Source organism: Solanum stenotomum, chromosome 5 (genome assembly GCF_019186545.1).
Source record: "Solanum stenotomum isolate F172 chromosome 5, ASM1918654v1, whole genome shotgun sequence".
Lineage (NCBI taxonomy): Eukaryota > Viridiplantae > Streptophyta > Magnoliopsida > Solanales > Solanaceae > Solanum > Solanum stenotomum.
The window spans coordinates 9,447,802-9,474,211 of NC_064286.1; the positions used below are offsets into that span (position 1 = coordinate 9,447,802).

The window sequence follows — 26,410 nt, forward strand, 5'->3', positions numbered from 1 at the left end:
TATATATATATATTATATTTATTTCTACTATATAATAAAAGGGGTTTTATTATGATATTATATAATAGTAGAATATATATTATATAAACTCCCTTTTATTATATAGTAGAAATTACAATTACAAAATTAACCCTTTTAAAATGTCTTTAAGATATTTTAAGTTGTTAATTATTATTATTTATAATACTTTTTTGGTAATTTTAAAATGATATATGTTATTTTTTCTGTCCCAATATATGTGACCCGGATAGAATTTTGAGAGTGAACCTATTTTATTAGATATCCTTTAAATATGAAATATTTTAAGTCATTTGTAAATGATTTATTATATTATATTATTATATATTATATAAACTCCCTTATAGTAGAAAAATAAATATATGTTATATAGTAGAAAAAATGATTTATTATATTATATATTATATAGGGAGTTTATGATTGGACATTACAATATTCCATCATAAACTCCCTCTTATATAATAAGAGAATATGACAAAGAACAAATATAATGACCAAAAACACTATTTTCTGAATCGATTGGCCAATGTAAACTGCTACTTTTTGAAAAAAAAAAAAATTCAAAACCACACATTTCTACGTAAGAAGATTTTTCTAATTTGGCCAAATAGACTAAAAATTAAATAACCAAACAAATTAGAAGTCTTAAAATTTAGTTTATCAATATAAAAAGATCATAGCAATAACATATCTCATGATCTTAATATTTTTATAAGTCACACGGAAGGGAATACATCATCCTTCAAACATATTAATTTTTCTAAGTTTAAATCTCCAAAAAATAAAATAACAACTTGAAACTAAACCATCACATTTTTTAATCAAGGCAACCCAATACTGCTTTGATTTGTAAAACTGTAGAGCTCAAAAGGTTAAGAACTGAAGTCACTGCCTCGATACGTTGTTCCTGGGAGATTGAATTATTATTGGTACAAATCAATTGTTGAAAAGCCACTGTCAAGATAGAACCATCTTTTGCACTTCCATTATTGCCCCTTTTCGAGGCAAGGCGACCATCGGGACTTATGATGATACCTAAGGGAAAAATGTCAACTTTTGTGGCATCACCTCCATTGGCAATTGAAGTGACTATTGGTAAATCTATGGGTGCATAGATTAAAAATGCTCCCATTTCATCGATGCTTGATTCTTCAAGAAGTAACATCTTGTTCTCTTTTAGCATATAAGACTGCATATATGTTAGAACAATTTAAGAAATATTAGTGTAAGTACTAAAAAGATTAAGAATTAGTACGATAACTGTCCCTGAATAATAAAACAAATATTGTTGTTTATCCCATCTAATAACAACGTATTATCAAATAATCTTATTAGCTATAACATATTTAGCAACAGATCATCAACAAATTTCAACTAATATTTTATCATAATATTTAACCTAAAAGATAGAAAACACAAGAGCAATTATTAATTCAGAAAATAGCAAACTATAAATATGACAAATACCTGAATGATTGTAATATTGTTTCCGGGTAAAGTTCCGGTTAGTACTCGAGCTAACTCAGTCACATTATTTCCTTTGGCAAAAACATCCCACTAAAAATAAAAACAAAATCAAAATGAAACAATATACAAACGCATAATTGAATCGACAAAAAATAATTCATGAGATGAATATTGTAAGACTATATAATTAAAAAAAAAAAAGATTGCGCAATTAATGCCAAGAGCTGAACATACAGATAATATAACATAGGAGCCCAATATAAGTAGATCGGACAAATTCAGGATTTAAACTTAATGGTTTGAAATCTACAGATACTAAACTCATTCTAGTTTTAAAATTATGAGTCCCGACTCTTATATTTATTGAAATTTTGCGAATTCACATGAAAATCCTTACAAGGATTGAAAAAAGTTAATCTAATAGGGTACATTTATGTTTGGTTAGAAACAAGTTATACATGAATTAATAATGCAAAAAATATTTTGATTGGAAGTTTGGTTCATTGAATTAAAATTGAATATACAACATAAAGATGCATACCGTCAGATCTCTGTATAACAAATATATTTCACTATAACATCTAACTTTCATTGGAACTAATATCAATATCATATGACATTAATATGTTATCTATAACATCATTTTGATTCAACAACACAAAATATATATAAATAATTCACGTCATAAAGAAGTTCGATACATACCTGATATCTAGTCTTGTCGTCTTTGAGGAAATTAAAAACAGTTTTGAATGCAAGAGGAAACCATAGGGATGTAGCGGCAGTGGCAATGAAGCCTTTTGATTGGGTAGTTTCTTCATTTTCTCTAATAGAAACCCTATATGTATTATTCAACTCTGATGAAGTTGAAAAATCTAATTTTTCTGTCATGCTTAGGATTTCACAAAAACTCTTCACCATCCTTTGAGATATCTGCTTCACATTTTGCAGTCCTTCTGAGATATAATTAACCACTAAAAAATAAAAATAAACAAAAAGAAAAATAAACATTGACTTGCCAAAATATAAGAGGTGTTTGGTGTGATGGAACTCGTCTTTCAGAGAGTAATTAGTTTTCGAAAAAGTATTTAATTTAATGAAGATTGATCCTTGACAACAATATTAGCAAATCAAATTGTTTTTTGATGAGATCTTCAAGTGTTAACGATGATAGTAATTTCTGAGTGTTGTTAAAGTGTTGATATAATGTTAACTGTTGAGATAAATGTGAAGGACAATGACGTCCCCAAAAAATGAGAGAAATGATCATTTTTCCTACTCTTTGGTTGGAAAATATATTCTCTAGAAAGTGACTAATTTGTTGAAAAAAAATATCATCATACCAAGAACATTCCAAATTAAAAAAAAAAAAACTTTAAGAATGACATGTTTCGAGTTAAAAATTGAGATAATGGCAAGAAAAAGGACTTTCGCCAAAAGGCAGAAGAGGTGATCATTTTTCAGCTCCTTTAGATAGAAAACATTTTCTCCACTCAATCAAAAAATAGCATCTCTTTAAAAAAAAAAAAAAACCTTTTCACTTCAAACACACTTTTAAAGAAAAGGAGCTTTTAAAAAGAAGGCATGTTTCAAGTTAACAAGATAAGGGATGGATTTGAACCCATCTAGATTTTAATTTTTAATCAAAGTCACCTTGAAGTTATGGAATATTTGACATATCTTATCTTATTTGGTAAATTAAAATTTTAAAACCTGAAAATATAAAGAAGGAAAATAAAATCGAACCTTTTTTGAGACCATGCCTAGTAGGACATGTTGCATCCATTGGAAAATTATATCGTTCAGACATCCTTTGAAGTGTAACAATCCTATCTTTTAGCTCCATATGTTTGATGACCACACAACAAGTCTCTAAAGATATGATTAACCTGATTTTTTTCATCTACTTGAGCATGTTCAATCCACGCAACCTACAAGAGAAAAAATTATCAAAAAAGCAAAAAAAAAATTATCTTGATCACTGGAAATATTTTCGATAAGAACGTATGTTGCAAATTCGAGTTTTTTAGTGGGAGCTCTTAAGAAAAAAAAAAACGACGACTCTCCTAGAAAAAATTCAACATTTTGGGGCTGATGGAACCGATGGAATTCCATTGTAAAACTCGAATTTTAGATTGCTACCAAACACCATTTTTAACCACTTTAAACCTTTTAAAACTCAAAACTTCCATAAATCACAACTTTTCCATAAAATTTCAGAACTAACTCCACAACTTGATAAAAATAACTCGGGACAACTTTCGAAAGGGGTAAAATGATAATTTTATAAGTAAAAAAAAAACTTTCTGGATCCTTACAAGAACAACATAATATGGGTTGATATTCAACATTAAATTAAGAATATTGATAGGTCTAGTGACTATGATAGAACATGTTAAAAAGACGATTAGTGAATCTAATGCAATCCCAAAATATAACTTATCAGGTTGTTGGCGGGAGTATCCAAGGTTATACATGGAGATAAAATTATCACTTTCTAAACGAATAATGGGGACAATTGAACAGCCCCCGACACACGTCCAAAGCTGAATATTTGGAGTGTGAACAATATAACATGAGGATCCAAAATTGGTTAAATCGAGAATAAAGATAAGTGTTATTCTTATACCATATTAAAAAATAGGTATCCATACTTGTAAACTTTTATCCATGTAACATACTCTTTGGAAAATAAACTACATGTGAATAGTGATATATATTTTAGGTTCGAGTTGTTGAAACAATCTCTTGCAAAAATGTAAAGTAAATATGTGTGCCCATGTGATAAGGACCTTCCTCGAAACCACACATAGCAAAATCTTAGTGTTACCGAGCTAGTGTGAGAGGAAGTGATTCTTACCAGACTTTTGCGATCAACCATATCTTGAATTAGACATCCAGAAGGAAACTTCCAAGCATAAGAAGGTGCACAAGTTTGAATCTCTTTGAATAAATCATATGAAACATCCATCATTATCCATGTTGTATGATTAAGTTGTTTACAACAACGTATGAAGAAAAAATCTCTAGATTCCACTAAGGGAGATAAAATATGCAACTTTTCATACATCTGTTTTTAAGAATCAAGAAAAAATTAGATCATTTTTTATGAAGCAATTTTAATATTTATTTAATTTTTAAGAAAGAAAAATATTAAATATGGATTAATATTTACCAATTGTATAGAAATCCTCATATTCCCAGAATCAAGAAAATCAAGAATCCTTGCTTCTGTGACTATAGTAGGAAACATGTTCATCCATTTGATCTGCATATACAAAATCAATCAGTTTTAGTATATGATTAATGTTTAAACAATAATAATTATGCCTAAAAAAAATTCATGTTATTAGGGTCGGCTATGTAAATATTCATTGTACATGTTTGTTTCATTTAAACTCATCTTAATCAATATTGTACGGAGAAAAATTTAAAAATAAAATTGAAAAGTAACCGAAAATTTAAAGTCATTGAAATATAGCCAACATATTCATAAGTCCTTCAAAATAACCAATTTGAAATCTATGATCGTGGTCGTTTGGTAGAGTGTATAAGAACAATGCAAAATAAGGTGCATTAGTAGTGCTTGCATTAGGTATGCAAGCAGTGGCGGAGGCAGGAATTCTATCAAGGGGGTTCAAAAAAAAAATATTACGCACGCTAATATTATCCATAAATAAACGGGTCGGGTCATATATGAACGGATTGATTAGCAAACGGGTTGACAAAAAAAATCCTTAGTTCAAATAATTTCTTACAATTACAACTCATCTTAAGAAACAAATTTAAAGTACATATCTATAAAATGATAATAAAGTAGCACAACTCATTCAAAAAGTGCTACAAGTTCTTCAATTCCTTTAGAATTCTCTTCAGCTCCTGAAAGTGCAAATGGAGAGCAAGCACAAATTTAACATTAGAAAGATTAACAAAAAACACAAATCAAAGCGAAAATACTATTTCTTCACAAAAAATCTTTTTGGCATAAAATGACTTCATTACATTACAAAACTACACAACCTTGAAGGGAGGTTAAGAAATCAAACATGCGGATAAACCTATCAAAACATATTTTTACATTTTAAAATACAACTACATACATTTTTACAATTGTATTCTACGAGGTTTCATATCTTGAAATGTCTTAATAATAACATCATTAGAAATCTTATCAAATACATCTCTTTCTAAATAAGGCACCAAACAACCACTAAAAAAATCATCACTCATTTGACTCTGCAAGTCATTCTTGATAAACTTCATTGCCGAAAAAGCTTTTTCAACGGAGGCAATGGCAACTGGTAAAAGTAGAGCAAGTTTCACTAAGCGAAATACAAGAGGATAATTTGAATGTTTCTTTGTCTGAACTAATCTTTTGGAAAGATCACAAAGCCCATTTAGATCGGAGAACCTTTCATCAACATCACGAACATCAACAATGTAACTTGCAAGTTCATTCTTAAGAATACTCATATTGGATTCATCAAAGTCATCTGGATATAATTCAGCCATTCTCATTACTTTTCTTATGTCAAAACTTGAAAATGAGTTAATTGGATTCAAGCAAGCAATTCCATGGAGCAAATCGGTAGTCACCTCATCAAACGATCATTAAGTTCTTGAAGTTGCCAATCAATGATTTTGCAAAACACTTCAACACGATAATGATGTAAGATTGTATAGTTAGCAAGTTTTCGCCGTGATCTTAAAGAGCTAGCATATGGCTCCTCAAAGTTAGGTATCAAAACATCATGTTTGATGCAAAATGTAGATACCTTGGCAATAAGAAAATCCCATTCATCATCTCTTAAGACTTGCAACCTTCTCTTTGCTACTTCAACAAGTAGCATGGCATTTGCAATATCTTGCTCTTTTTTTTGTAAGCATTTATTAAGCTCATTTGTGATTGCTAAGACATCTCTCATCAAATGCAACATAAACGCAATCTCAAATGTTTGACAAGCTTCAAGATGTCCCATTGCCTTGGCTCTTTCATCCATACTCCTTGCATCAAGAGCAAGTGATTCAAGAACCTCAAGAATAGAGCCAAACATAATAATAAAATTGTTAAAGGATTTATAATGAGATCCCCAACGAGTATCACAAGCTCTTGAAAGACCAAGTTGTTGATTCAAGCCCCTACCGGTTGTAAGTTCACCCATATCTAATGCCACTTGAATTGTTGATTTTTGAGAACCTCGTAATTTATCCATACGCTTAAAAGAAGATCCCAATACATTAAAAAAATTTGAGATCAATACTACAATTTTTTCCACTTCAACACACTTTTTAGAAACTCCAACAAGAGTTAGTTGAAGTTGATGAGCAAAGCAATGGATTGAATGAGCCGATTTACTTTCTCGTCTAATCAACATTTTAAGGCCATTGATCTCACTTTGCATGTTACTTGCCCCATCGTAACATTGTCCACGCACACTTGATGGACTCAAAGAATGTTGAGCAAGTAAATTAAAAATTGCCTCCTTTAAAGATGAAGCACTAGTATCTTCAACATGAACAATGTCAATAAGTCGCTCCATTACAAATCCCATTATATCAATATAACGAAGTACGATAGCCATTTGCTCCTTGTGTGACACATCAAAGGATTCATCAACTAGTAAAGCAAAGTAGTCACCATTTAATTCCTCAAGAATAGCTTTAACGGTCTCTATCTTACATGCACTCACAATATCTTTTTGAATCATTGGAGAAGTCATTTGATCATTTACAGGAGCATGTTTCAAAACATAATCACGAATTTTATCACATTTTTTTGCATACCATGAGAGAATTTCAAGAAAGTTACCCCTACTAAGTGATGATTTAGATTCATCATGACCTCGAAATGCAAATTCCCGACTTATGAGAAGTTACTACATCAACCGACGCACTTAAGCGCATATAATATCCATGCTTGAGTTGATTAGATTGCCTCTCAAATGCAAATTGAATAGACCGCCGTTGTTGTAGTAAATCTTGACATTTCTTTTTTGACTGATTATGTATGCTATTCGGTAGACCAATATGTTTGTCAAGACCACCCTTTTTGTTCCAACTCTTAAATCCTATAGTTGAAAACGTCTCCCCTCCTCCTTGATTAGTGTTATGATCTTTAAAAAGATAGCAATACAAACAATAGACTGCATCTTTAGTACCACTATACTCCAACCAATCATGATATGTATCATCAAACCATTCATGATTAAAACGATGCATTGATCCAAAAATATATGTTTGAGGATACTCTTGCACCGCCAAACGAGGTTGACAAGGACCATTCAAAAGGTATGCTCTTCTAATAACATCACGGTGGTTTGGATGATAGTTCAATATTGATGTTCTTTCACCAGGATCAAACTTTAAAGAACTCAAATCAAATTCTTGAGAAGAATCTAACGACACTTCTGAATGATTAGTATTTTCTTTTTGATTAGATTGACTATGACTTTGAGAGGCTAAAGTTGCTTTCGGTACTTGTGTAAAATACTTCTTCACTGAATATTGAGATTGAATCGTAAAATCAAAATTTAGTCAGAACTTACAAAAATTAAATATGCAATAAGGACCAAAACAAAATTATAGACAATGAACAAAAGTTTGAATCTCATAAATAAAAGTTAATATCCACTAAACAAATGTTGAATGTCCATAATAAACATATAAAATCAACAAATAAGCCCAAACAAATAAAATTATAACTTTCATAATGAGTGAATATAATTGAAATTTTCATATGAAAAATAAAAAATTGTTAAGAGAAGTGAATATCCGAGTTCAATCAGCTAAATAAAATAGCACATCAACAAATACCAAAATCAAAGCATAGAATTCTGAAAAAAAAAACATAAAAGTAAACTTACAGAGGTTGCCATCACAAATGGAGCCTGAAGGAGAGAATTAAATTAATCCGCGGAGGACCACCACTCCTCCACCAGTGGTAGCAAGCAGCAACAGCAACAGGGAGGCAGCAAGCAGCAGCAACAACAAGCGGCAGCAAGCAGCAGGCTTGGAAATAGGGTTAGAAATAGAAAGAGGATAGTCATATACGGACTAAATTTCCATTTTAAAGTTGGGCCAAGTGATTGTGTACTTTGTTTCTTTTTTATTGAATAAAAGAGCTCCAAGCTCAAATTTGATTAAAAAAATAAAAAGAAATTTTAAATATAAATTTTTTAATTAGTTATGACTTTAAAAACGGGGTCTATCTATATTTAATAAAAAAAATACTCAAAAGTTAAAACTGAAGCCAGCAAAATCGCTAAAAATTACAACAAAAAAAGATATTGTTGCCTAGAATCGATCACGCGACCCAAAGCTCACTTAAGCAAAATCTTGAACCCCCTCAACCATTGGGCTACTCCTTTGATATATATTCAGGGGGTTCAATTTTAAATATATACATGTACATAAAAAAATCGATCTTATATATAGTGTAATTTTTTTACCGAGGGGGGTCGGATGACCCCCCCGGAATGACTGTACATCCGCCCCTGTATGCAAGCATTATTTCTTATACATTGTTTGGTTTGATGTATTAGAAATAACAAATCTTGCATAATTTCTATTAAAAAATATATGTTTACAAAATTACCCTTCACACTTTATTTATTTGTACACTTCCTTTGCAACAAAGTTCTTTGCTAGAACATCAAAAACAAAATTATTTGCTAAAACACCATTAACTCTTCTTCTTTTCAAAAATAATATTAAATAGTTGTACTATTGCGTCAAAATATTTTTGTGAAAAGTTTGCAAAAGATTATTTTTTTTATCAAATTTATCGTCACAATAATAAAAGTGATTAAATTATATTGAAATTAAATTTTTATTTTAAAAAAACAAAAAACTTAAGAGGCCATAAAGCCTATTAAAACACCAACAAATTAAAAGACACTAAAAAGCAAATCAAAATAAAAATAAAAACTTATGACAACAAAGAAAATGAAAAGGCTTTAAGGGTAATTTTGTAATTATTTAATCTAATGCAAGTGTTAAAATGCTATGTATTAATAATACCTAGAATTTCTTGGTATTAGTAATACACAACTTAATACACAATAGCGTGTATAACTAATGCTTGACATGAAAAAGTGTACCAAACAAGGTATTACTAATACACACACCTAATACATGCATTATATTTCCTAATATACTCTACCAAACGACTAAGTGTGTTAGATCCTTAACAGAGGCAAGTCTTAGATCCTTGTATTAACACATTCTAAAGTTATGTAAGTCTAAATCAGAAGTAGACAATATTACTTGTGAATTGAACTATTATAATATGAAAATGTTTAAGAAACTTACCGGATCAAGAAATATTTGGATCAACTCAATTGCAGTCATTGGTACAACTCCACAATCCCTTGATGATTCAATTCGAGCAGTTGGTGATTTATAAGGTCGATTTGAGTTTGAAAATGTTTTGTCATAATTCTCACGATGAATAAACCACCTCTCATCAGTTGATGATTTTACCCAACATGGGTTATTCAAATGAAGAAGTCCACACATTTCATTCATAGCAGGAATAACTACATTTGAAATAATTGATTGCTCCCCATTATCCCGATGAAAACTATAGTTTTTTTGTGTTGATGGGGAAATTATTGGAATATTATTAATATTTATTGAATGTGCTCGAACATTATTAGTAGAATTATTATTATTTTCTTGATTTATAGGAGGAGGATATGCAATGGAAGAGCCACGTATAATTTGGCTCAATAAACTTTCATCAGCTGGTGGTGTCAAATTTGAATCCGTCACAACAGACTTTCCACGGAAACTTGACATGATATTTGATAATCTTGCAGTCTGCAAAAAAAATAAAAATTGTTAAGTCAAATTACTTGCTATATGTAATATGTAATTATTATTAATAGACATAATTTTGAGAACCTAAAAATAAAAGATAGAGTAAATAACTTATTGTCAGTGTATATAATTTAATTTTTTTTTCATTCAATTAGTTTACTATGAGATGAAGGTGATCTCTCTTGTCCAGGGAAGGTGCAAGTCATTGGCACCACGCAGAAACGAATACATGATTTAAGTGGAGTAACCAATAAAGGGGAATAAGGTTATCAAGAGGTGGACCTGGATTGTATCATGTATATAGAAGTAAATGAAGAAAAGAATATAAACTTCTGAGTCGCCTTGTCATGATTTTTATTAAAAAATATATAAACCTATCCTACCTCGTCCGAGTATAGGTGGGGGATAGATGGTGTTTTATGTGAAGTATGGGTGATGAAGCAGTATGAAGTTTTGAAATCTTGGAGTAGGTTGTATCGTATAAATTTGGTTGCAGGCTTGGAGCAAGTTGTTGAATTTAGGAACAACGGTGAAGTTTTGTTTTCAACTAGAAAGACCGATCTAGTTTCTTATGACTCAAATAGTGGACGAAATACGAGTCTTGGTATTCAAGGAAACACTTGGCCGTTTTATGTTCAGAATTACATGGAATCACTTATTTTGCTTTAAGGGAACAATGTCATTCCGGGGTGGGTTCTTGGGAGGAACAGGAGGTTTATGGACTTAATGAGTAGCTGGACTACAAAATTTATCGATACAATAAAGAAGAATCTGATCAGTAGGTAAGGTATTTCATCAAAGTTCATGGATGTTTCAAGGTATTGGAAGTGAAAAATGTTTTATCAAATTTGGTATTTGTTAATTATATTGTTTTGAATATTGAACTTTTATTTTCCATTTACTTGCGTAGTTGTGTTGCATTAGTTGTTACTGTACTCTTGTTGCCTTTTGATGTATTTCAAGTTTAATTGTTGTGATTCATTATCTTTATCAGTTGATTATCATATCATTACCATTTCACTAGCAGCAATAAAATGGTAATGATATGATAATCAGCTGATAAAGATAATGAATCACAATAATTAAACTTGAAATACATCAAAAGGCAACAAGAGTACAGTAACAACTAATGCAACACAACTACACAAGTAAATGGAAAATAAAAGTTCAATATTCATAACAATATAATTAACAAATACCAAATTTGATAAAACATTTTTCACTTTCAATACCTTGAAACATCCATGAACTTTGATGAAATACCTTACCTACTGATCATATTCTTCTTTATTGTATCGATAAATTTTGTCGTCCAGCTACTCATTAAGTCCATAAACCTCCCGTGGCCTCCCAAGAACCCACTCGGAATGACATTGTTCCCTCTGAGCAAAATAAGTGATTCCATGTAATTTTGAACATAAAACGACCAAGTGCTTCCTTGGAGTACCAAGACTCGTATTTCGTCCACTATTTGGGTCATAAGAAACTAGATCATTCTTCCCAGTTGAAAACAAAACTTCACCGTTGTTCCTAAATCCAACAACTTGCTCCTAGCCTGCAACCAAATTTATATGATACAACCTACTCCAAGATTTCAAAACTCTGTACTGCTTCATCACCCATACTTCACATAAAACACCATATATCCCCCACCTTGTCATGATTTTTATTAAAAAATATATAAACCTATCCTACCTCGTCCCGCCCCGGCCCGTTGTCATCCCTAAATTTAAAGCAAATTTTACCAAAATTGTCTTCCACAACTAGGGTTCTTCTTGTCCCCCCTCCCCCTTTCTCTTTCTCTGAAAATTTCTCAATGACTAATTCTGACTCCGCCAACATTCCTCCCGAACTTTTGAGAGAAATCCTACTAAAACTTCGTGCTAAATCCTTAATTCGATTAATAGTTGTCTGCAAATCATGTCTTTCCCTCATCACCAGTTCTCCTTTCATCTCCGCTCACCTCGCCCACACCCCACATTCCAACACCCTTCTTGTAAGGCGTTACGTCGATACTTGCAATAAAGAGAACTATTCGTTGTTTCTAGACTCTAAGAATCAAACTTTTTCTACATCGGAACTGAATATCCCTTTCAAATGCCAACAAGGGTATTTCACAATTGTTGGCAGCTGCAAGGACATCGTGTGTTTGTTTGACGATTTGTGTGGTCAATTGCGGAGTCTTGTTCTGTGGAACCCTTCTATTCAGAAGTTTATAACCTTACCTTTCCCTTCGATTAAGCCTGAGTCACCTCATATGTCTATTCTCGGATTATACATATGAAGTGTTGGAGTTAGGGAAGCTCAAGCACTTTGGTAGCTTAAAGCCAAAAATAAATTGGAGGACATAATTTTTTAATAATAATAGTACTTTATATATATATATATATATATATATATATATATATATATATATATATATTCAATTCTTCTAGCCTTTTTAAGATGCAAATTAACGTTGTTGAAATAATAATCCAAAGTGGAGAAGGAATCCTAAATTATTTAGGATTTGTTGTTTAGTACTTCTTTAATTCATGTCTAGTTAAGATTTGTTTATTCTAGTTCATATGGGTATAAGTTTTCTAGTCCTAGTTTAATTTGATTTCTAACTATTATGAATAGGAATATTAGTAGTTATTTTCTATAGAAAGAAATATAGAGAAAGAGAAAGAAATATAGAGAAACAGGAAGAACTTGTTGTAAGATTCAAGAACTTTTGACATTATGAATAAAATATTTTCTTCAAAATAGTATTAGAGCTTCTACAATCCTGATAATTTTTTTTGAAGAGAATCCATTATTGGTGGACGACTATGACTCACAAATGTCGTCCGCTTGCCAATGTTCATGTTGAGAAAGGCTAGACTAACAATATATGCATGAAAATATGCATGCTGGGAGGAAGGACTTACAAAAAGATTGTAAGTTTAAAGAGGTACAACCAAACATGACACAAGAGAAGAAGCTCTTCTCTAATTAAAAGTTGGAGGAAGGTAAAAAATAATTGTTGGTGTGAAGTGTATCAACACTTGGAAGTTGGAGAGAAGTGTTCCAGCACAACCAAGAAAAAAATGTGAGTTTGGAGAAAAAATGTTCTAACACTTGAAAGTTGGAGAGAAAGTGTTTCAACGTAACAAAGAAAAAAATAAATGGTAATTGAAGAGAAGTGTTTCAATAATTGAAGGTTCAAGAGAAGTGTTTTAATAATTGAAGATTGAAGAGAAGTTCTCCAATACAACAACGACAACAAGAATAAAACTGAAGATTAGAGAGAAATGCTCCAATACAACAACAACAACAATAAGAAGAAAAATGCAAGAATATACAACTTTGAATTACGGGAGAATGTTGGAATAATAGTTCAAAATTGGAGTAGAAATCTTAAATTGTTTAGAATTTGTTATTTAGTATTTATTTAATGTATGTCTAGTTAGGATTTGTTTGTCCTAGTTCATATTGGAATAATTTTCTTAATCCTAGTTTAATTTGGTTTCTTATTATTATATAAAGGAATGTTGCTAATTATTTTCAATAGAAAGAAATATATAGAGAGAGAAAGAAATATAAAGAAATAGAGAGAACTTGTAGTAAGATTGAAAAACTTTTGAGTTTATGAATAAAATATTTTCCTTCAAAGTGGTTAGTATAATTCTTTTAAAAGAATATTTTGAGATGCAAAGTTTTTTTCTTCTTTTTATATGAAAAAAATTACATTTTCTATAAATAATACTCTAATGGTTTCAATCTATTTATCTTATTTTAACTTTACATAAAATTTGAAGTTTAATGAGAAAACAAAAAAGATTTTTGAATCAGGTAGTATTAATTAAACTTAAGATTGAAACAGACTATACATTTTTTTTTAAAGAATATATACCTATAATAATCTTATTATTGCTAAAAATGGGGTCCCTCGAATTTGAATCATGCTAGATCCATATAAAAAAAAAGGTCATCAATAAAAATGGGATATCAAGCCTAATAGAAATAGAAGCAGATACAAGTCCAAACCAACTACAAAGGGGAGGAGAACAAGTAACTCATCCTAACTATTTTTCCAATGATCAATGCCCTATTATGGAATATAATGTTGATGAGATCACAAAAAGTAAATCATAGACTAGGAGAAACTCATACAAATAAAATAAATGGAAAATTACAAATAAACAAAATGGAATTTCTGTTTGAAAATTACAAATGCTATCCGCCTCTATTTCTCGTCATATATAACTATTTCTTTACAAGGAAAATAAAAAAATTAAAACGCAAAAAAAAAGGAAAAATAAAAGGTTTACCTGCTCTCTCAACCATTGATTTTCCATTTTCATTTTTTCGAAATGAAGTGCCCTTTCTTCTTTTCCAATGGGTAGATCATCACATTGTGGGCACATAACATTTTCCAGTTTCTCTTTCATGGTCATATTCTTACAACGAAATCTTTCATTTTCTATTTGAAGAGATTTGTTGTATGATCTCTCATTGATTATCTAAAGAAATATATATATATATATATATTAAAAAATTAATCACATAAACTTATAGATAAATAATATCAGATACCATCAGCTAATTAAATGTATAAAGAAAATTAAATAATAGTTCTTGTTTAATTTCATTTTCCGTCCCAAGAATTTAGATACATTTTGATCTTGGTTCTTGTGGTATTTCACGAATAACATTTAACTTTATTACAATTTATTGAAATATATGTTTCTGGTCCTTTTATGGAAAATGTATGTTGTATGAACGACTTTCAAAACCTTATCATCATCAAATATGGAGTAACAATATAATGCATGCTTAACATAACAACTAGGTAATTAAGTGATGGAGCAATTAATAATTATGATAATTTTGTCAATATTCACAAGCAAAGATATCAGAAGTGCACATTTTAATTAATTGAAGGTGTATGTACTTAGTTCTATATGACAAGAATAAAAACTAGGATTTAATTATATTTGATGGACCTAAAGTGATATTAATATATGCATATTTTAGATGTGTGAAAAATATTTTGTCCCTCCATCTTTGCTTAAAAGTTCAAATTTCCGCTCTAATTTTGAACAACATACATTTTCTTCCTCGTGTGCAATATACATTTTGAAGGATTAATTTTTATATGAGTGAAAAACTTATTCCATTAAAATATAATTTATCCAACTCGCTTCAATATGGATGAATTTGATTATGCCTATTTTCACGTAAAATCAATTTGGGCGAAACTCAAGATGCATGTTTAAAAGTTAGCTGATATAGAAAAAAATGTAGCTCAAATTGATTCATAAAAGAAGTTATTAAAAATTATTTTGTTTGGTAATTTTGATTAGAGTTGGGAAATTGGATTGTGGTCCATTTTAAGTGCAGCTCAAACCAAACAATCTATTAACATGTTCGTTTATCTGTTCAAATCATTTTGACTAGCCTAAACCTAATTTGATCAGCCATTTAATATGCTAAGATTTTTTTCATTAATCCAAAAAGGGAAATCATTAGCTCCTAATTATAAAACCATATTTTCTTTGACTAAATTCTCAAAACCTAATGGAAATACAAAAAAAATAAAAAATTGTCCTTTTAGTAATTCCTTGCTAAGTTTTGATACTTGTTACGGAGTTCACGTATTTCGAATAATTTTTCCTGATTTTGTCATTGATATTAATGAGTTCAACTTAATCGAACTGGAGGCCATATGAAAATATTATTTTAATGAAAATACTTAAACTGTTTCAACAAAGTACACATATTCATGAGACAAAGGACTTACTTTCAAATCTATTGATCAATTTAATGAAAAAATAAATAAATAGCTGATTTAGGAAAAATTATATTGAAATCGAAAATAAAATCATCAAAAATAAAATTAATTGTACACGGAGGGAAAAAATATGAAAAATGAGAGGAAGTGAAAGTACGAATTAGTTGTATAGGAAAGAAATTATCGTATTTAATCACATGTGCAAATAATTTAACCAAATTTAGAGAAGCAAATTTGGGAACTAACACAAGAGATTCAGTGGCCTGCCATGTAGTCGAGACTACTTTTAACTATTCATTTTTCCAAGATTTTTGAATAATTTAATAAAAAATAAATATTAATTCATTATTATTATTATTATTATTATTATTATTATTATTATTAATAATAATAATAATAATAATAATAATAATCATAATAATAATAATAATAATAAACAATCAATTGAGTATAATTATATTTATAGTAAAAAGACCAATAAATTAAAATACTTTGTCTGAGACATTTTGTTTTGAAACCAAAACTTGATTTGTTTAGGGTCAAGCCCTACTTCTCTACTCAATTGTTTTCGCTGGTCCTCATCTGGATGGTCACATTTCTCGAAGAATCTTCATTTAAAAAATCACACACCAAAAAAAAAACTATTATTATTGATCAAATTTTTTAAAACAATAAACCTAAAAATAAAAAGAATTTTTTTTTTCTATTATGGCAGATATGATGTACTAGTAAGTATTTCTCTATCATTAACTGGGATCATCAGTTCGAGTAGTTTGAGTATTAGAACTAAAGTCATCCTTGGTAGAGAATGTTTTATTCCTAAAACGGGATATAATTTGCAATGTAAATTTGGATAAGCTAGTCCCTACAGTGGTACTAGCTGACCAAGGACATTGAAGAGTGGTATGTCCTCATGTATCCTTAAACAAAGGCTTGATGTTCGCGACTTGGGATTGTAGTCGTTAGCTTTGGCCAAGAGTGTTTTATTTCCAAAAATGAGAGTTTGTGAATATGAATTTATCGTGTCCTAAAGTGAGACTTTTCAATACAAATTTAGATTAGTTGAGCCCTAAAGTGGAATATTTTAATGTGAATCTAGATTAGTGGAACCCTAAAGTGAAACTTTTTAATGTGAGTTTAAATTAGCTGATTCCAATAAAAAGGTATCAAACACCAGGAGAGAATTTGTGTGTGTGTGAAAATATGAGAAATACATTAAAATTAAAGAAACTCATCTAATTTGTTAAAGTTATTAATGAATAATCAAGAACAACTAGTTCGTTTATAAAATATGTATATACATGGTAGATCTTATCATCCAAAAAAATCTATTTTTGAACCATTTTAGCAATTCAATAAAAAAAAATTGAATTGCAAAATCAAAAGTACATATATTTGTCAATAGTCTTAAACAAAAAAAAAAAGCAAACATGAAATAAAAAGGAATTAAATTTGAATTATTGCAAAAAAAAATAAAATAGAGATAATAAATGATTATACAGCTAATGGATTTTGATTTTATCACTCATACCTCTTAGGAAAATAACGTATCATCTTTAAAAAACAAAATACAAAAATAAAAAAGAAGAAAAATAATTGAACATATACGAGGGTTCAAGGTTTTTTTTGGTAATAAAATTGTTCTTACGCTTCAAGCTGTTGAATTTGTTCTACGGAGTATCTTGGGCATTGCGTTTGCGCTTTTGATCTTTTTTTGGAGGTTGGTTCTCCCGGATCTGTCATTGTTCTTTACTAATTTTTTGTTCAATAAAACAAAAGAACACAAAAAAACAAGTGTTAATATGTTTGATCTATTGTTATCCAATCAATTTATATAAGACAATCAAAATAAATCCAAGAGAAAAGAGATATATAAGAGAGATTCTTACACACATTTTAATTGATGAATAGAGATAGAGAAAGATGTTATAAGTTCATAGCAAGTGATCTATTTATATAGTAGAAAACAAGTTGACTTGACATATGATAGACACATTGAATCTGATTTGGCAAAAAATTAAGGATAATGTGAACACAAGACAAGAATTGTGATTTGTTTTAATTTGTTTGTCTTTTACAAAATATTTGATTTGAGATTAATATATATGGCTTGCTATTTATATATTGTCTATGTAAATTGCATCATAGGTTAAATTACATAAATGGAAATATAATTATGACTTTTCGAGTCATATATGTTAAATTTCATAAATGGAAATATAATTATGACTTTCTGAGTCATAGATTAAATTTCATAAATGGATATACAATTATGAGTTTTTGAGTCATATAGGTAAATTTCATAAATGATATATAAATATGAATTTTTCGCCATCATAGTTTATAATAGAAAAACCATAAAAAAAATTATCCTGCTATGATGTCCTAACAAATGGCAACAACTCTATTAATTATGCCACAACTTTATTTCAATTAACTTAAAATTCTGATTTCTTTAGTTATTGAGCTTAATGTTAAAACTATGACAAGAAGCTCCATGTCAAGGTTAAAGCTACAAATAAGGTATACAAACAAGTTATTTTCGTTACGTGTGGATGCTTCTTGCTTGACCTTAAAGTGTAAATCATATTAGTCTATATATTATAGATGAATACAAGTTTCATTAATAACTATACAAAACATTTATGTTTATTTATTCAAAAATTTGTATATTATATACGTGTATATAAAAAAAAGAATTGTATATACAATTTATCGGTTTGGTTCAATTTTATATTGGTTTTTCTAATAAAATCAAATCAAACAAGATTACAAGCTTTTCGAATTTAAATTCAATCCAAACAAAATTTGATTTATTTAATCGATATGATTAATTCTGGATTCGATATGATTTTTAACCGAACCATGAAGACCCCTATAGATGGAGGTATCTTTATGTCTAACTTTGATTATTATAAGTTGTGACATCCATGTGTGGATCATACTGTTATTGTTGGGGTTATTAGCCGATTTGTGAATATTTTGGGATATCTCTGTTTTACAAAGAGATCTTTAGCAAAAGTTTTACAAGATCTTGGGAGTTGTCAAATTTTAGGCAATGATCCATACTCGAGAACGAATGTTACCATGAGAAAAGTAATATAACACTCCATACATTGAAGCTTAGTTATAACCATTATATTTCCTATAGGTTCATCAGAACCATGATTAACCATGTAAAAGCACATGTTAAAGTTGTTATCCTTTCAAGTACTAGTGTCCAAAAGATTGAAGTTAAAAAGAATTGAAACACCAAGTTTGAGAAGATTTGTGTCAAACATGCAGACTAAATATGTGACATTTGGAGTCAGTGATTGTCAACAAATTTGTTAATTTAGCGTCCAGCAACACCCCAAAAGTTTCTAATCCTATATCAGACCTTGGGAAGATACAAAAAACTGAAGTTTACAAAATTTCCTGACTACTAACGCTTTTATGGATCGTGTAAGGAACCAACGACTATGATGGGATTGGTAGCAGATTTCAGGACGGGGAAATTTGTCTAGGGGTTTCACGGACTCTTCTACGGACGTGGAAGCTTTCATAAGCCGTAGATTGGTCCGTACAATGAGACCACATAAACTCAAGAAAACACTGTCTTTTACGGGCACTTTTAAAGTCTGTAGATTGTTATATGGTCCGTAGAAGGTGTTCGTAGATGACCTCCGACAGTTTTTAAGTTAGGATCATTTTGATTTTTTCCCACTCTTTTAATTTCTATACTATGCCATTTTGAACTCTTTTTTTTAATGTTGGATCAAGGGATTCGTAGTAGACCCAAACCCCTCTTACATGCTTAATACCCCAAATCAAGTTTCCCTCCTCTCAAGCAAGAACTAGGGTTCCAAGCTTCAAGTATTCTTTTTATGGAATTCAAGCTAGCGTTCTTCATTTCAGGTATGTGGGATTTCATCAATGGCTATCCATTCAACCATTCAGTCCCAAGAAAACTTAATTTCTTCAGTGTATGATTCCTCCTTCATGAATAATGGAAGGAGTAGCTTTTTCTAAATATGCCAAGACCTAATTTGTAATTGAATAATCCAATAACATGATAAAAATACAAAAAAATAAAAAAATAAAATTGAAAATCAATTTGAATTATCAGGAATGATGACCATTGACCACTACTTCTTCCTAGTAATTAGTAGGGAATATTAGGTTCTAGGTCTGATGAGAGAATGTATTCATGAAATGTATTACACAAAATAACTAGAAAGGAAAAAATGAAACATTCTTTATCCATCCAGTTGGTTGTACTCTAATACTTCTTCAAATATTCTCGGATCACAAAGAGCACGTGTGTTTTTGTAATTGGACTAGTAAACTATAAATTAAGAAAGCCTAAAATACATAATTCAAAACAATTAATTTTTTTTTATAGAAATCTCTTTTACTTTCCTATTATCTTATTCTTGGTTGATCGGGGAAAACAAATAAAAGAAGATGCCTAACGGACAACTTGAAGTTTATGTTGGACATGCAAGAGGCCTTGATGACCAAAATTGGCTCAGTATTTTCCTCACTAACTCCCTTTCTTTATTCTAGTAAATCTAACTTTCAGAGTGTTATCGATTTGGATCTACAAATAATTAAAATACTTAGATTTAAAAAAAAAAATTAAATTCTAAATCTGCTCGTTAGTATTAATATCCTTCATCTTTTATAGGTTAACTATTTTACCTTTTTTGTTACATTTCAAAAGCTGATATGAATCCTTATGTGGTCGTTACATGCCGTACTGAAGAGAAGAAATCCAGTACCGCATCAGGTTAGTAGTAATTATTCTTGTATCGAATATTTAAAACTTCAAATACTTTTTCAACAATATAATAGTTAATTTGTTGATATTGTCGATACATATAAATTAATTAATTAAACTCGTATTTTAATAATATAAATTTTGTTTTTATAGGTGAAGGAGAGGACCCTGAGTGGAATGAGTCCTTCTTATTCACTGTTTCTCGTGGTTGTGACGAAGTTCACATCAAGATTATGGATGAAAATACATTTCAAGATGACGATTTCATCGGGGAAACAACGTTAATAATCTCCCTCATTCCTTGTTCTTTTATGAACATCGACTTTATTTTGCAAATAATCTAGTCTTTAATACATGGTTCTTTTATTCTTTTTCTTTTCTATATCGCGTGATCAAAACAGAATTTCATTAGAGGAAGTGTTTCGCGAAGGAGAAGTTGAAACAACAACATATGAACTTTATAAGGACGATGAAAATTGTGGATCCATCAAAATTGGCCTCACTTTCACACGCCAGGAGGTAACATATATTATAAGTTAAGTGTGTAATTTGAGTAATGATTTTTTTTAAAAGAACAAGATCAATATATTTTTCTCACTTGCAGAGGGATGAATATGACGAGGACTACTAGTTTATACTTTCCAACCCAACAAGTTGAGCTTATGAAAAGGTCCTTGGGTTAATTACCCATACAACGAAAAATAGTCCTCAGAATAAATTATGAAATAATATTGAATTGTTTAGTTTAGTTATTATTTTCTTGATTTTCATTCGAATAACACAGGCATTAGTTTTGCAGTAAATTTTTTTCTTTGTATTATTTCAATATGAATTTAATGTAAAATTGTGATACACGCGATAGCAAATACTACATTTGTGCCATCGATCAATTTTTAATTAGTTAACTATCGTTACTTGAGCATGTTATCTCTCAAGCGTGTTTGCTTTTGATGTTTGTAATATATATATATTTTTTATTTTTATTTTTATTTTTATTTAAATTAGGAAATTTGTCGATGTTTCATCGACCTATAATTTCTGAAAAGGTTAAAAACATTCCAAATATGAGCACATTAAATGATTAATGTATTGAGGGAAGTGATAATAATTAAACAACACTTCAAAAAACATAAGATATAACTTATTATCAAGAACATATAATCTTCAAGTTCCTTCATTTCTGTCGTATTTGTAACATGACATACCTTGTTAGCTGATTGAGTCAATCACCAACGTGTCATCTGCTTTAAATGTCTCCCCCTCTAATTATATTCAATGACTTCCCCAAAATCCTCATATGAGTACTAATCACAGGTTGTTTTCGAGGTTCTTCTGGAATAACAAGGAAAAGGAAAGAAGCGTGTGAACATTGGGTTTCTTGGACCAATAAGTTGTTACCCAAAGAAGAAGGGGGATTGGGTTTTAGATGTTTATTTGTTGTGAACAAACCTTTATTTGCTAAGTTTTGGTGGATTATTAGGACCAAAAAGTCCCCATGGGTGAACTATATGTGGAACAAGTATTGTAAAATACAAAATCCCAATGTGATTGAATGGGGGCAAAGGATCATAACTCTGGAAACATATGCTAGATGCTAGGAATATAGCATTGATCATGAAATTCTATGGGAACTTAAATATTTGGTTTGATAATTGGACAAAGCTAGGAGCACTACACTATGTTCTGCCTTTGTCTAAAATTGTTAGATTTTGGGTCATGGGTAGCTCATGTTAGATTACGTCTATGTTCTGCCTTTGTAAAAAAATGTTAGATTTTAGGTCATGGATAGCCCGTGCCTGATTATGTCTATTGATTTTCTCATAAATTTGAAGCACTTGAGTGGTTTAAAGAATATATAAATGAAGTTGAAAATTAATTAAATATAAGTATAAAGGCTTTAAAAATCGATAGAGAACGTGAATATTTGTCAAAATAATTTGAACAATTATGTACGAAAATGGATATTATCAAACAATTAACTACCCCTTATATATCTCAATAAAATGGTGTAGCTGAAAGGAGTAGAACATTGTTGAACATGACTAGGTACATGATCGTGCAGACAAATTTGTCTATCTCTTTCTGGGGAGATGCATGAGTTACTGCAGCCTACATATTGAATAAAAAACCTTATAGATCAGTATCTTTCACTACTTATGAACTTTGAACTGGTCATATAACAAACTTGAATGGTTTACCATCTAGGGATTGTGCTGCATATATGATCATCTTGGTGAGTTTGGTTAACTAATTCCAAAGGAAAGAAATGTATCTTTATAAGATACTCTGAACAATCCAAAGGATATATTTGCATTAGAGAATAGGAAGATGGAAGTACTACTGAAATTGAATCTAGAGATGTTAGATTTTTGGAAAGTGATTTTCCCCAAAAGAGTGAATAAAATATAGTGAGCCTCTTTAAGAAATATTGAATTTAGAATATCAGATAAATACTAACATTAACATTCATAAAATTTCCATTTATGTGACACTAATTGCTAGTTGTTGTAAAACTAAAGCAAAATAAGACAACAAATATAGAAGATGAAAGCAATAGAAATAGGGAGACAAAAGATGAGAGTTTTTCTTGTTATTCCAAGTCTTCAAGTGTCTATAATATGAACCTTATGCCTCTATTTATAGTGTAACATAGAGGCATACAAAAGGTTAGTCATAAACATGACATTAACATGAATATAATGGAGGAGGTTATGAAGGTGAAAGGTTACAAGAATAATGGTTATAAACTTGGAGGTTATGGAGGTTATGGTTATCTTCATAATGGAGGAAAGTAATGGAGATAATGGGTGAGAGTAACTTCTTGGTGTAATGGATATCCACACTATAATATTTTATAACACTCCCCCTTGGATGTCCAAGATTATATGCCTCGTAAAAACCTTACTAGGAAAAAAACATGTGGGAAAAAATCCTAGTGAAGGAAAAAGAGTACACATATTTTTTAATACGCTTTGAATGTTGCCTCGTTTAAAACCTTACCGGGAAAATCCAATTGAGATAAAACCATGGTTAAGAAAAAGAGTACAATGCGTATTTTTCTCCCCTCGATAAAAACTTTACTAGATATCTCGGAGACTGCATTCCAATCTTATATCAAAACTTCTCAAATATTGATGTTAGCAATCCTTAGTGAATAAGTTTACAAGATTATCACTTGAATGGGTCTTTGAACGTCAATCTCACCATTTTGTTGAAGTTCATTTGTGGAAAAGACTTTTGGTGAAATATGCTTTGTCTGATCTCCTTAGATTGTATCATCCCTTCAATTGAGCTAAATATTATTTTCGTATATGGTGGCTGAAATATCCTTTTCAAAAGAAAGAAAATCACATATTTTTTGAATATGATAGATCATGATTCCAAACAAACACACTCCCGACTTAATTCATAGATCAATATTATTTCTGCATGATTTGAAGAAGTGATTACTAATGTGATTCTTTAAATTTCCAAGATATTGTTGTGTCTTCATATGTAAATAATAGTCCATTTGCGATCAAGCTTTATGCAAATCAAATAAATATTATGCATCTACATAATCAAATCATTTCTGACTCGGGGATTGATCATTTCAATTTTATTGAAGCTCGTCTTTTCTTCGGAAAAAAAATCACACATCTTCTATGTGTTGAGTCACTTGCTTTGTTAGTTTCTTGTCATAACTTGAATGATAATATGACAAACCTTTCACATAACTTTTGTTATGTATATCAATAATCTTCTAGCATTTGCATAACTAGCAGTTTGTAAGTGCACCAATTGCACTAATACATGACATTTTAAATCATTTTCATTAGATCAAAAAGATTTTTTCTATGTGTTGAGCAGTCTCAAAACCATTGGGTACTCAATGGAATTGCTTTAAGACCTTTTAAATCCTTATAGGATTTTCATAAAACCTTCATCGTCTAGTTAGACATAATAATCATTCATTATGCATATTCAAGTATTTCATCTATTGCCAGACTGAAACAAGTCTCATTGCATCCACCACTAAAGAATATATCTCCATTTAATAATGTCAGGATTTTTGTGAAAACCCTTTATGACCCGAGGCACAAACCGCTTTTTATATCTTACGATTTTACTTTCGCACAATGATTCATTTGTACCACACTGACATTATATTTTGATCCATGAACTATAAGATCAAAAACATCACTTTTCTAAGTGAAATAAAATATACTTGAATAGTGTCAATCATTTATCTGTCCACACTATATGACAACTTCGAATTTAAGATCCTCGTAACCATTTATAGCATTGAGTGCTACTTCATATCAAATATACCGTCAACGCTTATTTTGATATCGATTCCAATATGACATAACTTATTGAGATCTCTTCATTTTTCATCATTTTCAGGTACCTGAACCTTTGTCAAGGTTTTATGAAGTGTTATGTCATAGTGCTCTTTCAAAGCACTTACCTCATTATCATGACCATTTTGATAATTTGCTCCTCTCCTTCCTCAAGGAGTTTTATGTTTGGAATTGATTGGTCTATCATGCTTCTGGCGTACCATAGACTCTGTCCTTCAAGGACTATTTATTGGAGCATTTGCAGCTTAATTAAAATATTGGGTCAACAAATACATCTGGCAAATTATTTGCAACATTTTGCAAATTAATTATCTCTTGAACTTCAAGTTCACATTTTGTTTAACGAGGATCTAGATAATTCACCCCACACATAATTTTCAGTTGCTAAACATATCTCCCCCTAATGTTAGGAAATCTAACATTTACCCCCAACCTCATTTGGGGATCCATCTTTGTGCGTGGTGGACCAATAAAATCATATGTGCACACATCAAATGTTTAGATGGAATTATTTGGTTCCTGGCGCTGAACCAATTGTGATGGGAGAACCTTGTTGGCTTGATGCATATATGTTAAATAAACTCAATCTCATACCAAATTTTATTTGAGAGATTTGTTCTCATAATCAATGGTCTAGCTATAATTGGAGGCGAACAATTTCTGCTAAACCAACCAGTATTATCAACATAATTTATAGTTTGGAACTATGCTCTTAATTTAACAATTTGAGCAAACAACCTTACAAAAATCAATTTGTAAGTTGATACAAATGCACATGCGACCATACCATAGATGCATCTATTAAATCATAATAGTAAGCGATCCACATGGCAGGTGAATGAGCTCATATTCACCTTTTTATATATTCCAAATAATTTCAGGGGATACAATCCCAACCTTAGCTAGTACAATGATCATTTTATCATGAGAACAAGAAACACAAGAGAATTCTTGAAAAATCTTTTATTTATTCAAACATATAGTCACGTGAATTCTCAATTTCTTTTGCATCACATTTGAACCAGAATGGTCAATCGGTTATGCCAACTGATATTTATTCTAGTAAACTTCTAGTTTACTTTTGCATGTGATTCCTTCATCATGTCCATATCTTTATACAATAAACAAGAGAAAGACGGGTAACCTTTTATGTAAATATTCATAACTCGCTTTGATTGTAGTAATTTGAAGATATTTAATCTTTCAATAATTTACAGTCTCAATACAATAATTTTTTTCAAT

The 26,410-nt window shown here is 30.1% G+C and overlaps 1 long non-coding RNA gene and 1 pseudogene across 1 annotated transcript; one reads left to right on the forward strand and one right to left on the reverse strand.

Moving 5' to 3' along the window:
* Window positions 1–835: 835 nt before the first annotated feature.
* On the reverse strand, window positions 836–17,806 carry LOC125863664 (homeobox-leucine zipper protein ROC8-like; annotated as a pseudogene).
* Window positions 17,807–20,444: 2,638 nt separating this feature from the next.
* LOC125864484 (uncharacterized) lies at window positions 20,445–21,075 on the forward strand. Its single transcript, XR_007446233.1, has 3 exons — window positions 20,445–20,576; window positions 20,769–20,834; window positions 20,979–21,075. It is a non-coding gene; the product is annotated as an uncharacterized LOC125864484 (long non-coding RNA).
* The last annotated feature ends 5,335 nt before the right edge of the window (window positions 21,076–26,410 follow it).